This window comes from Mastigoproctus giganteus, chromosome 10 (assembly GCF_048544385.1).
Source record: "Mastigoproctus giganteus isolate SK-2022 chromosome 10, ASM4854438v1, whole genome shotgun sequence".
Classification (NCBI taxonomy): domain Eukaryota; kingdom Metazoa; phylum Arthropoda; class Arachnida; order Uropygi; family Thelyphonidae; genus Mastigoproctus; species Mastigoproctus giganteus.
In genome coordinates this window covers 132,378,792-132,397,271 of record NC_143584.1, presented here as the reverse complement: position 1 = coordinate 132,397,271, position 18,480 = coordinate 132,378,792, and the positions used below count along the sequence as shown (strand labels likewise).

The following is an 18,480-nucleotide window of genomic DNA, read 5'->3' as shown; positions in this document are numbered from 1 at the left end:
TTATGCTATCACACTGGAGTTAAATATTTTGAAATCTGCAGTTGGCAACATGTTGAAACAGAAGCCCATACATGATGCTGAGAACAAGAAACAATCAGCAAGGCACAAAGTACTGAATGACAGAAGCTGATGCACCTTGAAATGAGTGGTTACTTCGTCTGGTAATCACAATCTAGCAAATCATAACTGTAGACTGTGAACAGCCACAGACAAATCTGTAAGGGTTTCCATGACCCATATAAAGATGAATTCCACGAATTTTAATGGAAGAGCTGCAGTTCTCAAGCTTTTGATAACAATAACAAATTCACAGTGAAATGGACTTTGTATAAGTTTTTATTTGTGTTGTGTGGCGATACGTCAAGCAATATGCTTTTACTACTATATGGATATGTTGTGCTAACTGTATAGTTTTGACCAGGAGGTATTTCTTGTGGTTTCAAATAGATCCACTTGTAGGTAATTTACAATTTTCTGGACAATCTGTGTGCCCTGTGATGAAATGGCAATTTCATGGAAGCACATTCCTCCTTGTCAATGATCCAGTCACAAAGAAAGGATTGTGAATTTGTGATATGAAGAGAATAACATCAGAACATTGAAGTATCTTCTAGTCTCAACCTCAATGAACATCTTTGTGATGAACTGGATTTTCGAATTAGGATGAGCTCAAGTTGGCCCTCTTAGTTGAGTTCATGAATGCTTTAAACAAATGGAGCACAGCTCTACTACTAGCTCTACTTTTTTTTGTAGGAAGATGTGATGAATTGAACCAGTCATTGCAGTCCAGTGTAGGTCAACAAGCTGTTAATTATTTTTGAATAAATACATACCAAATTTAAAGTCCTTAGTCATTTTAACAAAATAAAATATTAGCATTAGCAGTGGCATATAATGCAAGAAAGCAAGCTTATCCAGCATCAGCCAAAGAAAAAAAAAAAAAACCCACTTCCACTTCACCCCTCTGTTCGCTCGAAATACCTGTCCAACTGAGCCTTAAATTTATTTAGGCTCTCAACTTCCACGACAAGGGATGGAAGTCTGTTCCACCAACCAACTACCCACTGGCTAAAGGCAGATTTCTGCACGTCTATCCTACATCTGTCTTTCCTCAATTTGAATTTATGCTCTCTCAGGTGATTATTCTGAGCAAGAGGAAGAATCCCATCAGCATTCAGCATGCTCAAACCATTCAAGGCTTTATACACCTTTATCAGATCACTTTGCCATCGCCTAGTCTACAGACACTGTAATTTGCAAAACTTAAGCCTTTCTTCGTAAGAGTAACCTTTTGTTCCATTCACTAATCTTGTTGCCCTTCTCTGTACTCGTTCCAGCAGCTCTACATCCTTCTTGAAATGAGGCCTCCTGACCTGTATACAGTACTCTAGGTGTGGCCTGACCATTGCCTTATACAAGGGAACAATCACCTCCTTATCCCTGCTAGAAAAATTCTTGTATATCATTGACAAGACACCATGAGCTACTCTTGCAGCCCGTCTGCACTACTCAGAGAACTTCATATCTGCCTGCACAAATACCCAGGTCCTTTTCAATCTCTACCCCTGTCAGTGTAGTACCACAGAGTTGATACATTGCTCTGGGGTTGCTGTTTCTCATTTGTAGTACTTTACATTTGTCAATGTTAAACTTCATTTGCCACCTCTCAGCCCATCTGCTCAACCTTTCCGGATTCTGTTGCTGAAGGATAGTGTCAGTAGTGTCCTTGTCAACCCTGCCAACCTTTGTATCATCTGCACACTTGGACATTAAGCTTGATATACCATCATCAATATCATTTATAAATACAGAAAACAATAATGGACCCAACACTGAACCCTGAGGGACTCCACTAATAACATTAATCCACGATGAGCAGTGTCCATTGATTACCACTCTCTGTCTTCTCCCCCTCAACCACCCCTTTATCCATAGCAGCAATTTGCCTCCAATGCCACACTGCTCCAATTTGTGCAGCAGTCTTCCATGTGCAACAGTATCAAAAGCCTTGCTAAGATCCAAGTGTATAATATCAAAGTTATTCTCTGCATCCAGTTCTTTTGTGACTGCATCATATTATCCAATCCAATCAAATTGGTCAGGCAAGACTTTCCCTTAACAAAACCATGCTGTGTCCGAGCTATACCTGAAGTCTTGTCTAGATGATGCTGGAACAGAAGTTAAACTCACAGGTCTATAATTACTTGTGTCAGCCTTTGATCCTCCTTTGTGAATTGGGGTCACATTTGCACATCTCCAGTCTGTGAATACCTCCCCTGAGTTCAAGGAAGCTCTCAAAATTATTGCTAAGGGTTTGCTTACTTCCTTTGCTGCCTCCTTTAATATAACTGGATAGATCTCATCCACTCCAGGTGCTTTTCTTGTGTTTACCTTCAACAATTTCTCCTCCAGTTTACTCTCAGTTATTACAAGATTATCTAGCTTACAGCTAGAGTTGAATACACCTCTGGCATTCCCCTCGCTGAATAACTCCTCATGTGTGAATGTCGATGCAAAATATTCATTTAGTTTGTTAGCTACCTGAGCAGGATCATCAACAGTTGACCCATCGATATCAGGTGGACCAATCTGATTCATCCCCTTCCTTCTAGAGTTTACATAAGTAAAGAACTCTTTGCTGTTTTTCTTTGCATCCCTTGCCAAGGATTTCATGTAATCTACCTTTGCCTGCCTAACCTGCTTTGTAACTTTGTTACAGATCAACTTGTATCTATCATAGGCTTCTGTGTCACGTTTTAATTTATATGTATCCCATGCATTTTTCTTCTCTGTCATATGTCTCATTAGTTCATCTGACATCCAGTTAGGCCTAAACCGTGAACAGTATTTCTTAGTTGGTATGTAAAGCCTAGTAGTTTCCAAGATTAGTTCCTTGAATGCTTCCCATTTTGAGTTTTCTGTTGGCAACATCATCAGTTGGTCCCACTGTATAGAATTTAAATACTGTCTCAGACCATCGTAGTCGCCTTTACGGAAGTAATAACCCTTCCCTTTACCCCTGATGGTAGTTACCTCTTTGAATAAATCCGACTTCAGCACACTGTGATCACTGCCACCTAGTGGTTCCTTTATCTGCAGATTCTTAATGCATGAAGAATCACTACTGATAATAAAATCAAGAGTATTACTCCCTTTAGCTGACTCCCAAACATGCTGATGTAGAAAACAATCATCCAATAAATCAACAAAAGCCTTGCTAGTGTATGAGTGACCAGCACCCAAATTCCAGTCATTATCTGGGAAATTAAAATCCCCCATTATAAGATTCTCTGATGTACTGGCCCACTCTATTTCCCTGTACAGTTTCTTATTATATTCATCAGAGTTATTAGGCCTATAGCAAAGTCCTACTCTCAATTTTGATCTCCCAATGCTTATGTCACACCAAAATGACTTGACACTGCACTGTCCAGCGATGTCGACTGGCTTCACTTCCTTCAATTTTTTGTTTCTTAACTAATAGCATAACCCCTCCTCCCTTCCTATCCTTTCTGTAGATGTTGTACTCCCCAAATTCCAGTTCTGCATTCCTTATATCTGTGTGACACCATGTCTCTGATATCCCAACAATATCTGCCTTTGATGCCTTGAGCAATACCTCAAATTCATCAAATTTATTTACCAAACTCCTAACATTGGTGTACACGCAAGTATGCATACATAACCTGTTTCTATTCTTAGCTACCCTAACACAACCCATGTGTTTACTTGTATTGCAATGACTCCCAGCAGTCTCTGAAATATCCTGCATCTTGTTATTCAGGCTTCTGCTCATTCCAATAAAATATGTAACATGGAAACTCATAAAGAAAAGGCCTTTGAGCTATCAGGAATTTAATGCGTGCTCTCTCGCTTGCTCTCGCTCAAAAAAAAAATAAAAATAAATAAATAAAAATTTGTGTTTTCTGAGATTTTATTGTAATACAAAAAAAAAATTTCCAATATACAGTATAACAAAGACATTCTGCATATCCACTGTAATTTTAGCGAGAGTACATGAGGAATGGCAACGTTCACACTTGCACGCGAAGTCTCTAAAGGTGGCCAAAACCTGTGAATGTTATTTTTAAAGACACTAAAGAAAGTGTTATTACTGTAAATATGGCCTCTTAAAAAACTACACACAGCCAGAAATCTGCAGTTGTTAAGCCCAAAAAAATGGAAGCCAAACATTAGGGAAATCCATACCTATTATTTTATCAGGTATAAATTTGCAGTAGAGTAGAAACTAGTGTGCAGTAGAGCAAAACCGATGTAGTAGAGTAAAACTGATGCAGTAGAATAAAAACTAGTTGCAGATTATTTTACTTACAGATATACATACACATACGATTTGATCTACCCTTATGATTTTATAGGTATTTTGGTGTATCTAAGCATAAAGAACCTTCATGGACAGTATTCAGAGAAAGAACAACAACATCAGTTCAATAACAATATGGGTGATAGATATGCTGTAAATGTTGACGACAGCCTGTTTATTGATAGTTGGGAGCTGCATGAAAACTTTCCATTGAACTCATGGATGCCCATTTTATGGGTCTCTCTCTCTCATAGATAATTTTACATTACTTCAGATTTCCTAATCATGGTAAATGAGGTTTGTCTTGAACATGAATTAAATATTAAAGTGCTTGAAAATGGCAGAAAGCTTCAACAGGACTACCTCCTCCCCCTCACCATAATTGTAATTTCATAATATGTAAATCTTGGTCGTTTAGTGCTGATCATTGGAACAACTGTTTCTTTCTTTCTTTTTTTGTTACCCAGAAAAAAAAAAAAAAAAATACTACAGGTGACCCCCGCTTAACGCTGATCATCCGTTCCGGAAAAACAGAGCGCTAAGTGAATCCGAGCTAAGCGAGCGCCGCTTTCCCATAAGGTAACATATGTATTTATGAGCTGCGGTCAGTGCCATAGGATATTTCCTAATGAATAATAAACAGTAATGAAAAGATGCGCAAATGTCGGGCAAAATATTTAATATTCAAATATTTGCACATATAAAATATTCTGCATTGCATACGTATAATTATGTGGTAACTACTTGCGTATCAAAAGTAAATTTAAAATTCCAATTAAAATAATGAATTTAATTTAATTGATGAATTTAATCATGAAAAATGTGTGGATTTTGAGTTGAACTTTGGACCTTTTCCAAATAAACTAAAAGGGGTATTAATTGTAAATCCCCCGCAGCATTACAACCAACAATAAAGTCAACCGATCCTTCACCGCTTTGAAACCTGGCATGTTTTTTTCTTCTTTCAATATGAAACTTCTTTTAGGCATTCGTTTCCACAAAAGTCCTGCTTCAGCTATGTTAAAAACTTGTTGAGAAGTATAACACATAATACCCCTCTTCAATAATTTTAACAAAAGTTCTTTTTTGAAAGTTTCGGCTCCTTGATCTGCACTTGCGGCTTCTCCCTGGATTTTAAATCTATTCAACCAGCCCTTACCAGTTTTAAATGGTTCCACATTTTTTTTTTTTTTTTTTTAGGCGAGTTTTCTAAAGATCATCATATTGACTAATCTCTCTCTCTCTCTCTCTTTTTTTAATATTTAACTTAACTGAATTCTGCATTGGAATATTATCTTCAATAAAATTAAAGTCTTTCCATTTCAATCCTAATAGCCGGCCTAGTGCTAGTTGCGTGCAGTGGAACAGCTATCTTTCCCACTGCAAAAATGAATTCTTTATTTTTTTTATAATTGTTCTTACAGTTAAAGTTGCAAGTCCTAAATTATGGCACACATCTGTTTGTCGTTGACCGGAATCGATTCGCTTCAAAACGTCTAATTTACTTTTCAAATTCAGTCTTTTTCTTACATTTATAGTCTTCGTACTGCCCCCAGACGTTGTTGCTTTTTCATTCCTATCAGTCATTATTAGCTCTTCGAAAATGTAACTGCGTTGGCTGAATTAATTACGATACAATGTTCAAGTAAACTTTCCGTTACGCACGATGTCTAATGCTCTACTGAGTGATGACTAGACTATGGATAAATGCATATAACGCAAATATTACAAGCAATATACTTGATCATTTTTTAAAATGTTGATCGCGGAACTACGTAACAAGTCACTGTACTGAAACTAAATTAGCGTGCGAGAAAATTTTACTGAGCGTGGGAAAATTTCTCAAGTCGGCGTGGGAAACGTTTTAATGCTGTTTTGCTATTCATTTTCAAGCTATCGACTCCATCAAATGAAACGATTTCGTTAATATGTCAAAAATGTAATCTGTAAAAGAGCGTTATAGTGATCCGTGACAGTGTTATAGTCAGATACGGGTTATAATATAAGAACAGCGTTATAGCGAATCAGCGTAAAGCGAACCGCGTTATAACGGGGTCCTGCTGTATTGGCTTTTGTACTTTGACTGTAAGGGAAAAAAAAAAAATTAAATTTTTACATTAAAAAAAAAAAAAAAAAAAAACAAGCTGAAAACTTTATAAACAGTTATGTAGAAAATTTCTTCATAATTGCAAATTTCCGACTTTTGGTAGGATAGTGTATATTGCTATTTTAACTGCAAAACTGACTTTTTTTGCCATAATAATGTTTGTCTTTTGCAACATACTTATCTATTAGAAAGGAAATATATCTTTCAAATGTTTTCCAGCAAAACATTTCTAATTAATGGAAGACTGAATCCTTCTGATCGATTGGCGAGGTTTTTGCTTTCCATGTTATGTAAAGAACTGTTTTCTATTTTAGTAACATTAGGATTCTGTATTAGTTCAGATGGATTATTGTTTTGGTAGCATGATTTGTTATTATTATTTTTTTTATTGAATTGTAATACATCATTATTATAAATTTCTAAAATATCTGGGTCATCTCCCCCCCACCCCACCTCTTTCTTGTTTTTCAGTGGTAGGGAAGAAGGAATACCAGTTACTTTATAAAGCATTTCTTTGAAGAGGTCTATTGAAGAATCATCTGGCAATTTTCCTCACATGTATTCTACAATTGTCTTTTCTCAATTTGAATTTATGTCCTCTCAGTTGAGTAATCTGAGCACAAGGAGGAATCCCATCAGCATTGATTTGCTCAAACCATTCAAGGCCTTATACACCTCAGTTAGATCACCTTGCAGGTGCCTAGTCTCCAGATGCTGCAATTTGCAGAACTTAAGCCTTTTATGGTAACTGAAAATGTTTGTTCCATTCACCAATCTCGTCCTTCTTTGTACTTGTTCCGGCAGCTCTACATCCTTTCTAAAATAAGGCCTCCAGATCTGTATGCAGTACTCAAGTGTGGCCTGACTATTGCCTTATACAAGGGAACAATCACCTCCTTATTCCTGCTAGCAAAATTCCTGTATATCATTGAAAAGACACCATGATTTACTCTTGAACCTGTCTGCACTGCTCAGGAAACTTCATATCTTTGTGCACTGTTACATCCCCCCATGTCTTTTTTTATTCTCCATTATGATAAGTGTAGTACCACACATTTGGTACATTACTCTGGAGTTACTGCTACCCATAAGCACTACTTCACATTCTTCAATGTTAAACTTCAGTTGCCACCTCTCAGCCCTTCTACTCAACTTTTCTAGATCTGTTGCAGTAGGGTACTGTCATTGCTTTCATTAACAGCCCTGCCAACCTTCATATCATTTGCAAACTTAGACATTAAAGCTGATATACCTTCATCAATATCATTGATAAATACAGAAAACAAGGGCGTCAACACTGAACCCTGGGGAAACTCTACTAATAACATTACTCCACGAAGAGCAGTGTCCAATGATTACCACTCTGTCTTCTCCCACTCATCTATCCCTTTATCCATAGCATCAACTTGCCCTTAATCCCATACTGCTTCTATTTGTACCTCCATGTGCAACAGTTTCAAAAGCTTTCCTAAAATCCAAGTATATGATATCAAAATTTTTTTTTTTCATCCAGTTCTTTTGCAACCACATCATAGTATCCAATCAAATTTGTCAGACAAGACTTCCCCTTGACAAACCCATGCTCTGTCCAAACTGTAACTGAATAAGTGAACGTAAGTCTTGAATAAGTGAACTTGAAATGCTTCTCTAACCATTGATTCCATTGTTTTCTCTCGAACAGAAGTTAAGTTAACAGGTCTGTAGTTACTTGTGGCACTGTTTGATCCCCTTTGTGAATTGTGGATGCATTTCCTCATGTCCAGTCCATGGAGACCTCCTTTGCTCTCTTTTTTTATTATAACTGGATAAATCCCATCAACCCCAGTTGCCTTTCATATGTTCAACTTCAACAATTTTCCCCCATTTTGCTCTCAGTTATTTCAAAATCATTTAGCTCCCTGTTAGAAAGTGATAAGCTTCTGGCTTCCACTCCTTTAAAGACTTTCTCATGTGTGAAAATATAGATGCAAAATACTCATTCAGTTTGTCTACTTCCTCAGCAGGATCATCAACAATCATACCATCGATATTAAGTTGGCCAATCTGATTCGTCCCCTTCCTTCTAGAGTTTACATGTGTAAAGAAGTCTTTGCTGTTTTTCTTTGTATCCTTTGCCAAAAATTTTTCATCTCCAATCACTTACTTAAACTCTCTTTGTGACTTGATTACAGGCTAGCTTATGTCTACCATAGTCTTGTATGTCACTTGATAATTTATATTTATAGTGAAAATTCACACTGAAGGAGACAGCAAGGGAAATATGCAAACCTGTAGACATAATTCTGAGTGCATCCACAGATTCAGGGTAGGTCCCCATGGACTGGAGTTGTGCAAATGTATCCCCAATTCACAAAGCGGTTCAAAGGGTGACGCAAATGATTATAGACCTGTTAGTTTAACTTCAGGTCCGTGGAAAATAATGGAGTCACTGGTTAAAGAAGTGATGCAGGATCACCTGGACAAGAATGCAGTACTAGTTCAGACACAGCATGGGTTTGTTAAGGGGAATTCTTTTCTGATTAATTTTTTGGATACTACAATGTGGTCACCAAGGAACTGGATACAAAAAAGTAATTTTGATATCATATACTTGGATTTCAGGAAAGCTTTTGATACTGCTGCACATGTTGATAATGCTTTTGATAATGCTATACAAATTGGAGTGGTATGGCATTAAGGGCAAATTGCTCAATGTATAAAGGGATGATTGAATGGGAGACGGCAGAGATTGGCAATAAATGGGCACTGCTCTACATGGAATAATGTTATTAGTGGGGTCCCCTCGGGGTTTGTTGCTGGGCCAAAGTTATTTGGCCCAGCACCAAAGACATCGATAATATACCAAATGACATCGACAATGATATCGATGAAATTATATCAGGCTTAGTGTCCAAGTTTGCAGATGACAAAAAGGTTGGCAGGGTTGTTAATGACAGTAAAGGCAGTATGCTACTGCAACAGGATCTAGAAAAGTTAGGTACATAGGCTGAGAAGTGGCAACTGCAGTTTACTATTGACAAATGCAAAGTACTGCATATGGGTATCAGTAACCAAAGAGAAACATATCAACTGTGTGGTACTACACTCAATGAGGTGGAGAATGAAAAAGACCTGGGGCAATTGTGCAGTTGGATTTGAAGTTGTCTGAGCAGTGCAGACATGCTGCCAGAGCAAGTCATGGAGTTTTGTCAATGATATATTTGAATTTTGCTAGCAGAGACAAGGAGGTGATTACACCTTTGTGTAAGGCAATGGTGAAGCCACACTTTGAGTGCTGCTTACAGGTCTGGAGGCCTCATTCTATAAGGATGTAAAGTTGCTAGAACATGTCGTTTTCTTGCCAGGAGAGGTTTAAATTCCGCAAGTTGCGGCATCTGGAGACTAAATATCTGCAAGGTGATCTGATTGAAGTTTACAAGGCCTTGAGTGGTTTGAGCAGGCTCATTGGTGATGGGATACTTCTACTTATTCAGATTAAGAACCTGAAGGAGCATAGATTCAAATTGAGGAAAGACAGTTGTAGAAGAGACATGCAGACGTTTGCCTTTAGCCAGCAGATAGTTGATTGCTGGAACAGACTTTCATCTGTCGTGAAAGTTGATAGCTTAAATAAATTTAAGGCTGAACTAGACAAATATTTGGAGTGACCAGATGGGTAAAATGGGAAGGTTTTTTTTTTTAGGGCTGGAGCTCCATAAGCTTGGTTTCTTGCATCATATGCCTCATCTAATGCTAATATATCCAATGTATTTTTTCTTCTCTGCTACGAGTCTCTTTAGTTCATCTGCCATTCATTTAGGCCTAAACCTCGTGCAGTAATTTTTAGTTGGAACAAAAAGCCTTGCATGCTTCCCATTTAGAATTTGCTGTTGGTAACATCATCAGTTTGTCCCATTATGTAGAATTTAAAGATTGTCTGAGTCCACTGAGACCACTGTAGTCACCTTTACAAAAGCAAAAATGCTTCACATTGCCACTGATGGTAGTTACATCTTTCAGTAAACCCATGGATAAAGGGATGATTGAGTGGGAGACTGCAGAGATCAGGCATCAGCACCTAGTAGTTCCTTAACCTGCTGATTCTTAATGCATGAATAACTGCTGCCGATAATCAGACCAAGTGTATTATTTCCTGTAGTTGTCTGTTGAACATGCTGCTATAGAAAACAATCATACAATCAAACAATATATCCACAAAAGCCTTGCTAGTGTGCGAGTGGCCAGTCCACAATTTCCAACCAATATCTACGAAGTTAAAATCCCCCTTTATAAGACAGTCTGATTTACTGGCCTACTCTATTTCTCTGTACAGTTGTTCATTGTACTCATCAGAGTTATTAGGCCTATAACGCACTACTACTACTGTCCTGTTTGCTTTTCTTGTTCTTATTCCCCGAGCGGCAATCGTTTTATAAGTGAACAAGTGATTTAAAGTGATTCTGTATTGCGCTTCTCAATTGTATTTAGTTTATTACATTTATAGTGATCTTTATTTTCCAGTACTTAATAAGGTGGTTTTTCTAAAAGGACCTAGCAAACTATCAGAAAGAAAGACACCTTTCTTTTATTCTTATTCTCAAACTAACCACCAACCCTACTAATTTATAGCCACTGCTTCTCACTTGGTGGTGCCGCTCTTGCCTCCTTGTGGTGGGGGCAGAAACCTGAGAGTTAGAAGCTACATTCCCAGGGCTAAAAAGAGCAAAATATGAGTAGTAAAGTCACTACTTCTCAAGGGACTTCAGCAAAGATCCCACTAAATCGAACTGCTGAAGAACCTGAAAATACTGCCAAAAGGCAAAGGACAGACAGTTCAAAACCATCAGCAACCCTTATTCCTAATTATTCTCTCCACCGGAGAGGAGACATCAGGAAAAAATCCCCATTTTTTTATCAAAAAAGTCTTGGAAGGGCTAGCTGGAATACCAAAAACAGTCCAGCGACTCCGATCTGGAGATTTGTTAGTTTAAACTTCCAGTACCAGACATTCAAAAAAGTTACTGAATGTATCGAACTTTGCAGATATACCAATAATGGTAACCCCTTATAACACCTTAAACTCTTCGAGGGGGGTAATCTCTGAGTGGGATCTCCTACACTTTACCGAAGAGGAAATCAGCAACAAACTCCAAAATGTCCGTATTGTAAAGGAGAACATCCTGCCTACTCCAGAACATGTGATAGATGGAAAAAAGAAATACAAAAGTACAAAACAGATCACAATATTACAACCACACCAATAAACAAGAAAAATGGTCCAGCCAACTATAACCAGTAGACCAATGTATGCACAAGTAGCAACTACATTTAAATCAGTCGAATGTCAAACTGAATCTAAGTTCCTCCAAATTACTCTTTCTCACCACAAGTCAACGCTCACTCCAAGTACTTGAGAAAACAGTAACACACTGATATCAATCCCCTCATTTTCTCCAACTTTGCAACAGTGTAAGAGTAATGAAGAACCACATAATCACAAACCTACTTTCCATTTTATAGAATTTGAGAAAACCGAAAAGTTAGATAAGGAAGTATTGGAAATCCATGCCGAAGAAGAAGGTATGTATACCAGAAAACTGGTCTTTCTCAAAAAAGATAGATTAAGGACAGAAAAACAGACTACCACCCAACGAAAACAGCTTGAGGGGCTGAGCAAATATAAAGAATGGATAAAATTATTCAGTGGAACTATCAAGAATTACGAACTAATTTTGATGATGTCCGGTATCTGTATCTGTCTCCAGGAAACATATCTTAAACAGAAAGATACTCTCAATATCAGGAACTATTCAATGCATAGAAGAGACCGAATAGCTGAAGGTATAACCCATGGAGGAGTTGCAATTTTAGTAAATGGCAGAATACCAACACAAAAAGTGCATGTAAATAGCCGATTAGAAGCAGTAGCAATTCGTATAACACCAAAATCCCTATTAATCATATGTTTAGTATATATTCCACCAAGAGAAGATGTCTTGTATGAAGACTTAGATGAATTATTATAACTACCTCCCCCCTCTCTGTTTGATGAGAGATATGAATGGGTACAATCCCCTTTGGGGATATTCAGACTTCAGTAGAAGAGGACACATCATTTAACAACTACTGGATAACCACAACCTTTTGGTTCTCAACAGAGGCAACCACACTTATTTCCACTTTCCAACTCGGACCACTTCAGCAATAGACCTCACCATATGTATGCCTATGCTTTACACACAATTTAATTGGGAAGTATTTGAGGACCCTCTTGTTAATGATCATTACCCAGTAATTTCTGTAACGGTGGATGGTTATCCATATCATACCAGTGTGACTGGAAAATAGATAAAGCTAACTGGGAAGAGTTTAGGAGGAAAGCAGTTTTCAATACCAATATCATTGAGAATGAAACATTAGATGTTGCACTACCACATGTCACAGAAATCATACAAAATGCAGGCAAGCTGACAATTCCAAAGACATCATCACGTTTCCCAAACCGTCCAAAGACATGGTGGAACTCTGATTGTGCTGAAACAAGAAAACAACAAAATAAGGCATGGAATTGATTTCTTAGACACCCAACTACAGAGAATCTGGTTCAGTACAAAAGAATGTGAGCTAAAACATGATTCACTAGGAAACAGAGTCAGAGAACAGCATGGATCCAATTCACATCTACAATAAACAAGTCAACAGTTGCTCATAAATTCTGGAATAAAATAATAAAAATAGCAGGTTAATATAGAAATAGGTCATTGCGAATACTAGTCCTAATGTAGCAAATACATTAGGTGAAACCTTTGCAAAAGTATCAGCAAATGCCTCTTACCCTCAAGAATTTCTGGGAAAAAAAGAAAAGGCAGAAAAAAATTAAGATCAATTTTAAATCAAAGGAAACGAGTTCTACAATCAACCATTTACAATAAATGAATTGCATGGTTTTGTCCCTAATCAGACCTAATGCAGTAGAACCAGACAATATACATTATGATATGATCAAGTACCTTAACAACACTGAATTAGAAAATCAGTTGAAATGGCATAACTGAATATTCCAAAAAAAATATATTTCCAAACACATGGAGCCATGCAATAGTACTAGCCTTCCCTAAACCTGACAAAAACCTAACAAATCCATGCAACTATCAGTTAATAGTTCTCACCAGCTGTCTAGGAAAATTACTAGAGAAAATTATAAATAAGAGATTGGCATAGTATTTAGAGGAAAATAAATTTACACAAACATGCAATGTGGTCTTAGACATCACAGTTGTACACTAGACCACCTGGTTAGGATTGAAGGCAACATCAGAAATGCATTCGTAAGATCACAACATATGGTAACAGTATTTTTTGACATTGAAAAAGCATATGATAGCACATGGAGATTTGGGATCCTATGAGATATGCACTATGCTGGGCTCAGAGGCAGTCTTCCTATGCTTATCCAGAATTTCCTTATGAACAGAACCTTCGAAGTCAAAATGTAAACTTCTTTCCCCAAAATCTACCAACAAGAAGAAAGCATCCCACAGGGCTGTCTTAAGTGCCACTTTGTTTGCCATAAAGATTAATTGAATCACAATCCAACTCTCTCCCTCAGTGTCACATGAACTTTGTGTCAATGACTTTAGTATCTCTAGTCAGTCCCAGAGCATGAGAACAATCGAGAGGCAGTTACAATGTGCAATCAACAATATAAGTAAGTAGGCACTAGATAATGCATTCAGACTTTCAACACAAAAAAAACAATGTATAAATTTCTGCCACAAAAGTAATCTCTTTCCTGATCTCGAATTAAAACTAGTAGGCCACAGTATACCAACATAGCCGAAAGCAAATTGTCTTGGGTTAATCTTAGATAAGAAACTCACATTTGTAGAACATATACAGCAGGAAAAAGGAGGTGATTATCCCTCTATAATTCTATCAGATATGCCAGACAAGCTGTACTTGCTACCTGGGAGTCTAAAACGCTGATGGAACTGATATTCTGGTGACACTCAAGTCAAGTGGACCCAATTTCGGCGAAGTCCGGACGGTCTGTAACAGCCAAATCCTTTGCTTCCACCTTCACGATGGTGGGACTGTTAGTAATCCTGGGTATAAACCCCATGCACAAGCACACTGTGGGTGATCACCCAGGTGTGAACCAATGTAAGCAGGGGTCGAGGTGTGGCACCCACACCACATGGAGGAATGCCGCCCCTCTGTGTTACCAGGCAATACTAGTTGGTAGATGACTCTCATCAACTGCTGCAATACCAGCACTTTGCTTATTGGAGATGTGAAGTGGTGGAACCCATGTGTAGTCTCCACAGCTAAGTTCAGGTCAACCCTACCCCCATCTCTTCCATCATGCAGTACGACTGATGACTTTTGAGGTTATGATGGACATCACAGCGAGATCCAATCTTCCATGCATTCGAGGGTACAGCTCTTAAAACAGTGTTCGCAGGCCGGCCGCTAGTTAATACATCGGACCGAACCTATTAGTAACTCTTTAGGAGGCTTCTGGATCAGCTAGTGTATAATCTTGCTACATCTGCTTTGCCAGACAGTAACTGGAGGTGGGGGAGTCCGAGTAGTGTGTATGCAGGGGCTTTGTCAAAGCCACGTTATGTCAAGGATCTGGGTATATTCTTACCATGTGTATGCCATGTACAAAAATTTCATTACTTCATACAACACATCTCTCCCCCACTTTTTCTTACTATTCAATACATCATGAATTGTCAAACTAATAGAGTAAGCTTATCTGCGAAAAGATCTAAACCTCCCAAACACTTCCTAGTTCATTTCAAAAATATACGTGATCTCAATTCAAATTTCAACAATGTCCATTATTTCCACTCGCAGTCTGCCAAACCCCATGTATTTTTTCTGACAGAATCTCAGTTATCAGTTGATTCAACTACTGTTCATCTCAGTTTTCCCACATTATTCACTGTATGATTCCTTTCGCCTCAAAGGTGGTACTTGTGCATATGTCCGTTCTGATATTCCCTGTCAGAGACTTGGTAATTTGGTATCTTCTCTGGCTTAAAATCTGTCTACCTCATTGTGTCAAATTCGTCTGTTATCTCTACAGTTCTTCTAACTCCACTAATCACTTAGAGCTCTTTGACTTCCTAACTTTACAACTCGACTTTCTCCAGTCCAACTTGGGTGCCTCTGTAACCAGGTGGCAGGAGCAGCAGTACATAGCACATGCTTCTTGATTAGATCTGGTTTCGAGCCTGTGACCACCAATATATGGAGGATACGGAAAGGTCAGGGAATGACCACCGCATATGCCCGGAGCAATATAAAAAAAAAAAAAAAAAAAAAACGCATCCAGTCCAACTTTCCTAAAAGAGAGGTAATTTTCCTTGGTGATTTTAATGTTCACAATCCAGCCGGTCACACGACCCAGCTGGTAGAGATGCTGAGTCTTTTGCAAGTTGAAGTGAGTAGTCCTTTAGGCACCTCAGATCACAACTTGGTGATTGTCTCTTCTCCAATGCAGCCTTTATCTCATGGCAATTCCCAACCTCGTGTTGTTTGGCATTACAAGAATGCAAAATGGGATTGACCTGTGAGATTTCTTTTCCTTGGTCGGACTACTGTTTCAAAACTTCTGATGTCAACATTTGCTCAGATCATGTCAGTGAAATTATCCTTGTAGAATGGAATCCTTTATCCCACACTCCACTTTAAAATCTTGTCCTTTTTCTAAACCTTGGTTTTCCAATAAATGTGCTAAGGCTGTTCAAGAGAAGAATGCATATCATAATTGGCTTGTTTTTAATTCTCCAGTTTCATTTTCTACCTACACCAAAGCTCGAAACAGTTGTAAAGCAGTTATTAATCAGTCCAAACTAGAGTTTGATCGGGCTAAGAGTAGAAAACTTGCTTCTTGCCCTAATGGTAGCCGAGCATTCTGGTCTTTTGCCAAAGCTATTGCCCGCAACTTTTGCACATCTCTGCTCCCACCTCTGTCCAAACCAGATGGTTCTGTTGTCACTTCAGCCAAGGATAAAGCTGACCTGCTAGCATCCCATTTTTCTTCCAACTCGTGTATTAATGATCTTGGTAAAACACCTCCCACCATTCCCAACATGCTCCATTCAATGCCTCGTGTGGTCTTCCATCAGAAGGATGTCAGAAGGATTTTGACGAACCTTGATGCTAAGAAAGCTCCAAGTCCTGATGGTATTTCTCCACTTGTTCTCAAACCCTGTGCTCCTGAACTTAATCCTATTCTTTGCCACCTTTTTTTTTTTACTTTTTTATTCCAAAGGTGTTTTTCTTCTGCATTGAAATTTGCTCATATCCAGCCAGTTTCTAGAAAGGGTGACAGATCCCTCCCATCCAATTATCGTCCCATTGCAATTACTTCTACTCTTTCAAAAGTAATGGAGAAATCAATTAACCGCCAAATCATAAACCACCTAGAAACCTTCCGTCTGATCAACGATCGCAAGTATGGATTCTGTCAATGTCGATCCACTGGTGATATTCTGGCTTATGTTACCCGTTTATGGATAAATTCAATGGAAAACACAAGTTCAGTGAAACACAAAGAGTTGATCTAGACATCTCAAAGGCTTTCGATCGTGTTTGGCATAAAGGTCTTCTAAACAAGCTTCCATCTTATGGTTTGCCAACTGTTTTTGTAATTTGTTATCCAATTTTCTCTCTGATCGCTCACTGAGAGTGATGGTAGATGACTCTGTCTTCTAAGTTCTCCACTAATGATGGTGTCCCCATGGTTCAGTTCTTTACCCCACTCTTTTCATTTTGTATGTTAATGAAATTTTTCCATTCACTGGAAATCCTATCCATAGTTTTGCTGATGACAGCACAATGCATTCCACTTTCCATTTTGAGAAATCTTGCCCTGCTCAATCAGCTTCAACTTCTCGAATATCCGCTACCAATTCCGTAAATGCTGATCTCCAGGTAAATTTCCAGTGGGGCAAAGACAACTTAGTTGATTGCAATCCTTCTAAAACTCAGTCTTGTCTCATATCTCACAAAAAGGATTCTTCTGCTCCTGTGCTTATCTTTGGTGACACTTTGATTTCTAGGCAAGTTGATATATGTTTTGGGCATTATCCTGACTTCTAATCTTTCTTGGCAAAAGCACATTACAAATATTGTTTCCTCTGCATCTAAAAAACTTGGTTTACTCTTTCTTGGCACAAGCACATTACAATATTGCTTCCTCTGCCTCTAAAAGACTTGGTTTTTCTCTTTCGCTCTCAGTGTTACTTTTTCTTCCAAACAGCCGTTCACTCTGTACCAATCACAATATTGTTCCCACATCTGGGGGCAGTGCCCCCCCAAACCTCTCTCTCAGACTTCTCGATTCCATTCAGAAGAGGACAGTTAGATTAATTAATGACTCATCTCTAACAGAATCTCTCCACTCTTTGTCTCATAGATGTACTGTTTCTGCTATATGCCTTTTCTACAGATACCTCCATGGACACTGTTCTTCTGAATTGGCCCAAATCTATAATTTGGGCGCTCTCTTTCAAACAGTCCGAACACATGCCGCCACCAGACAACATCCATTTACTGTCCAACTTCAAACTAAAAGAACCAACTTTTCATCTTCCTTGTTTATTCATTCAATTGTCGTTTTCTGGAACAACCTTCCTTAATATGTCTTTCCTGAAAATTGCAGTCTGCAGAAGTTCGCCTGATGTCAACAAATATCTTCTCTTGTCTTCTCAACCTCCTACTCAAGCATGGTTCTAAGTACTATAGGTTCTAATACCTTTCGTGTTTGGGGTTTTCATAAAAAAAAAGGGGGGGGGCAATGGTCAGTCCACGCCATGAGTACTGCGTTCAGGTCTTGAGGCCTCATTTTTGGAAGGATGTACATTCTTTTGAGCATGTACAGAGAAGGGCAACAAGATTGGTGAGGGGGATTGAAGGGATCCTCTAATAAGAGTGGCTTAAATTCTGCAAATTGCAGTGGCTTGAGACTAGACCCCTGCGAGGTGATCTGATTGAGGTGTATAAGGCCTTGAATGGGTTGAGCACGCTGAATTCTGATGGGATCCTTCCACTT

General features: G+C 38.4%; 1 protein-coding gene across 6 annotated transcripts in view; it reads left to right on the top strand.

Annotated features, from left to right (window-relative positions):
- Positions 1-18,480, top strand: part of LOC150079291 (intermembrane lipid transfer protein VPS13D-like) — a 1,618,665-nt gene that overhangs the window by 825,730 nt on the left and 774,455 nt on the right. The window lies entirely within an intron of this gene.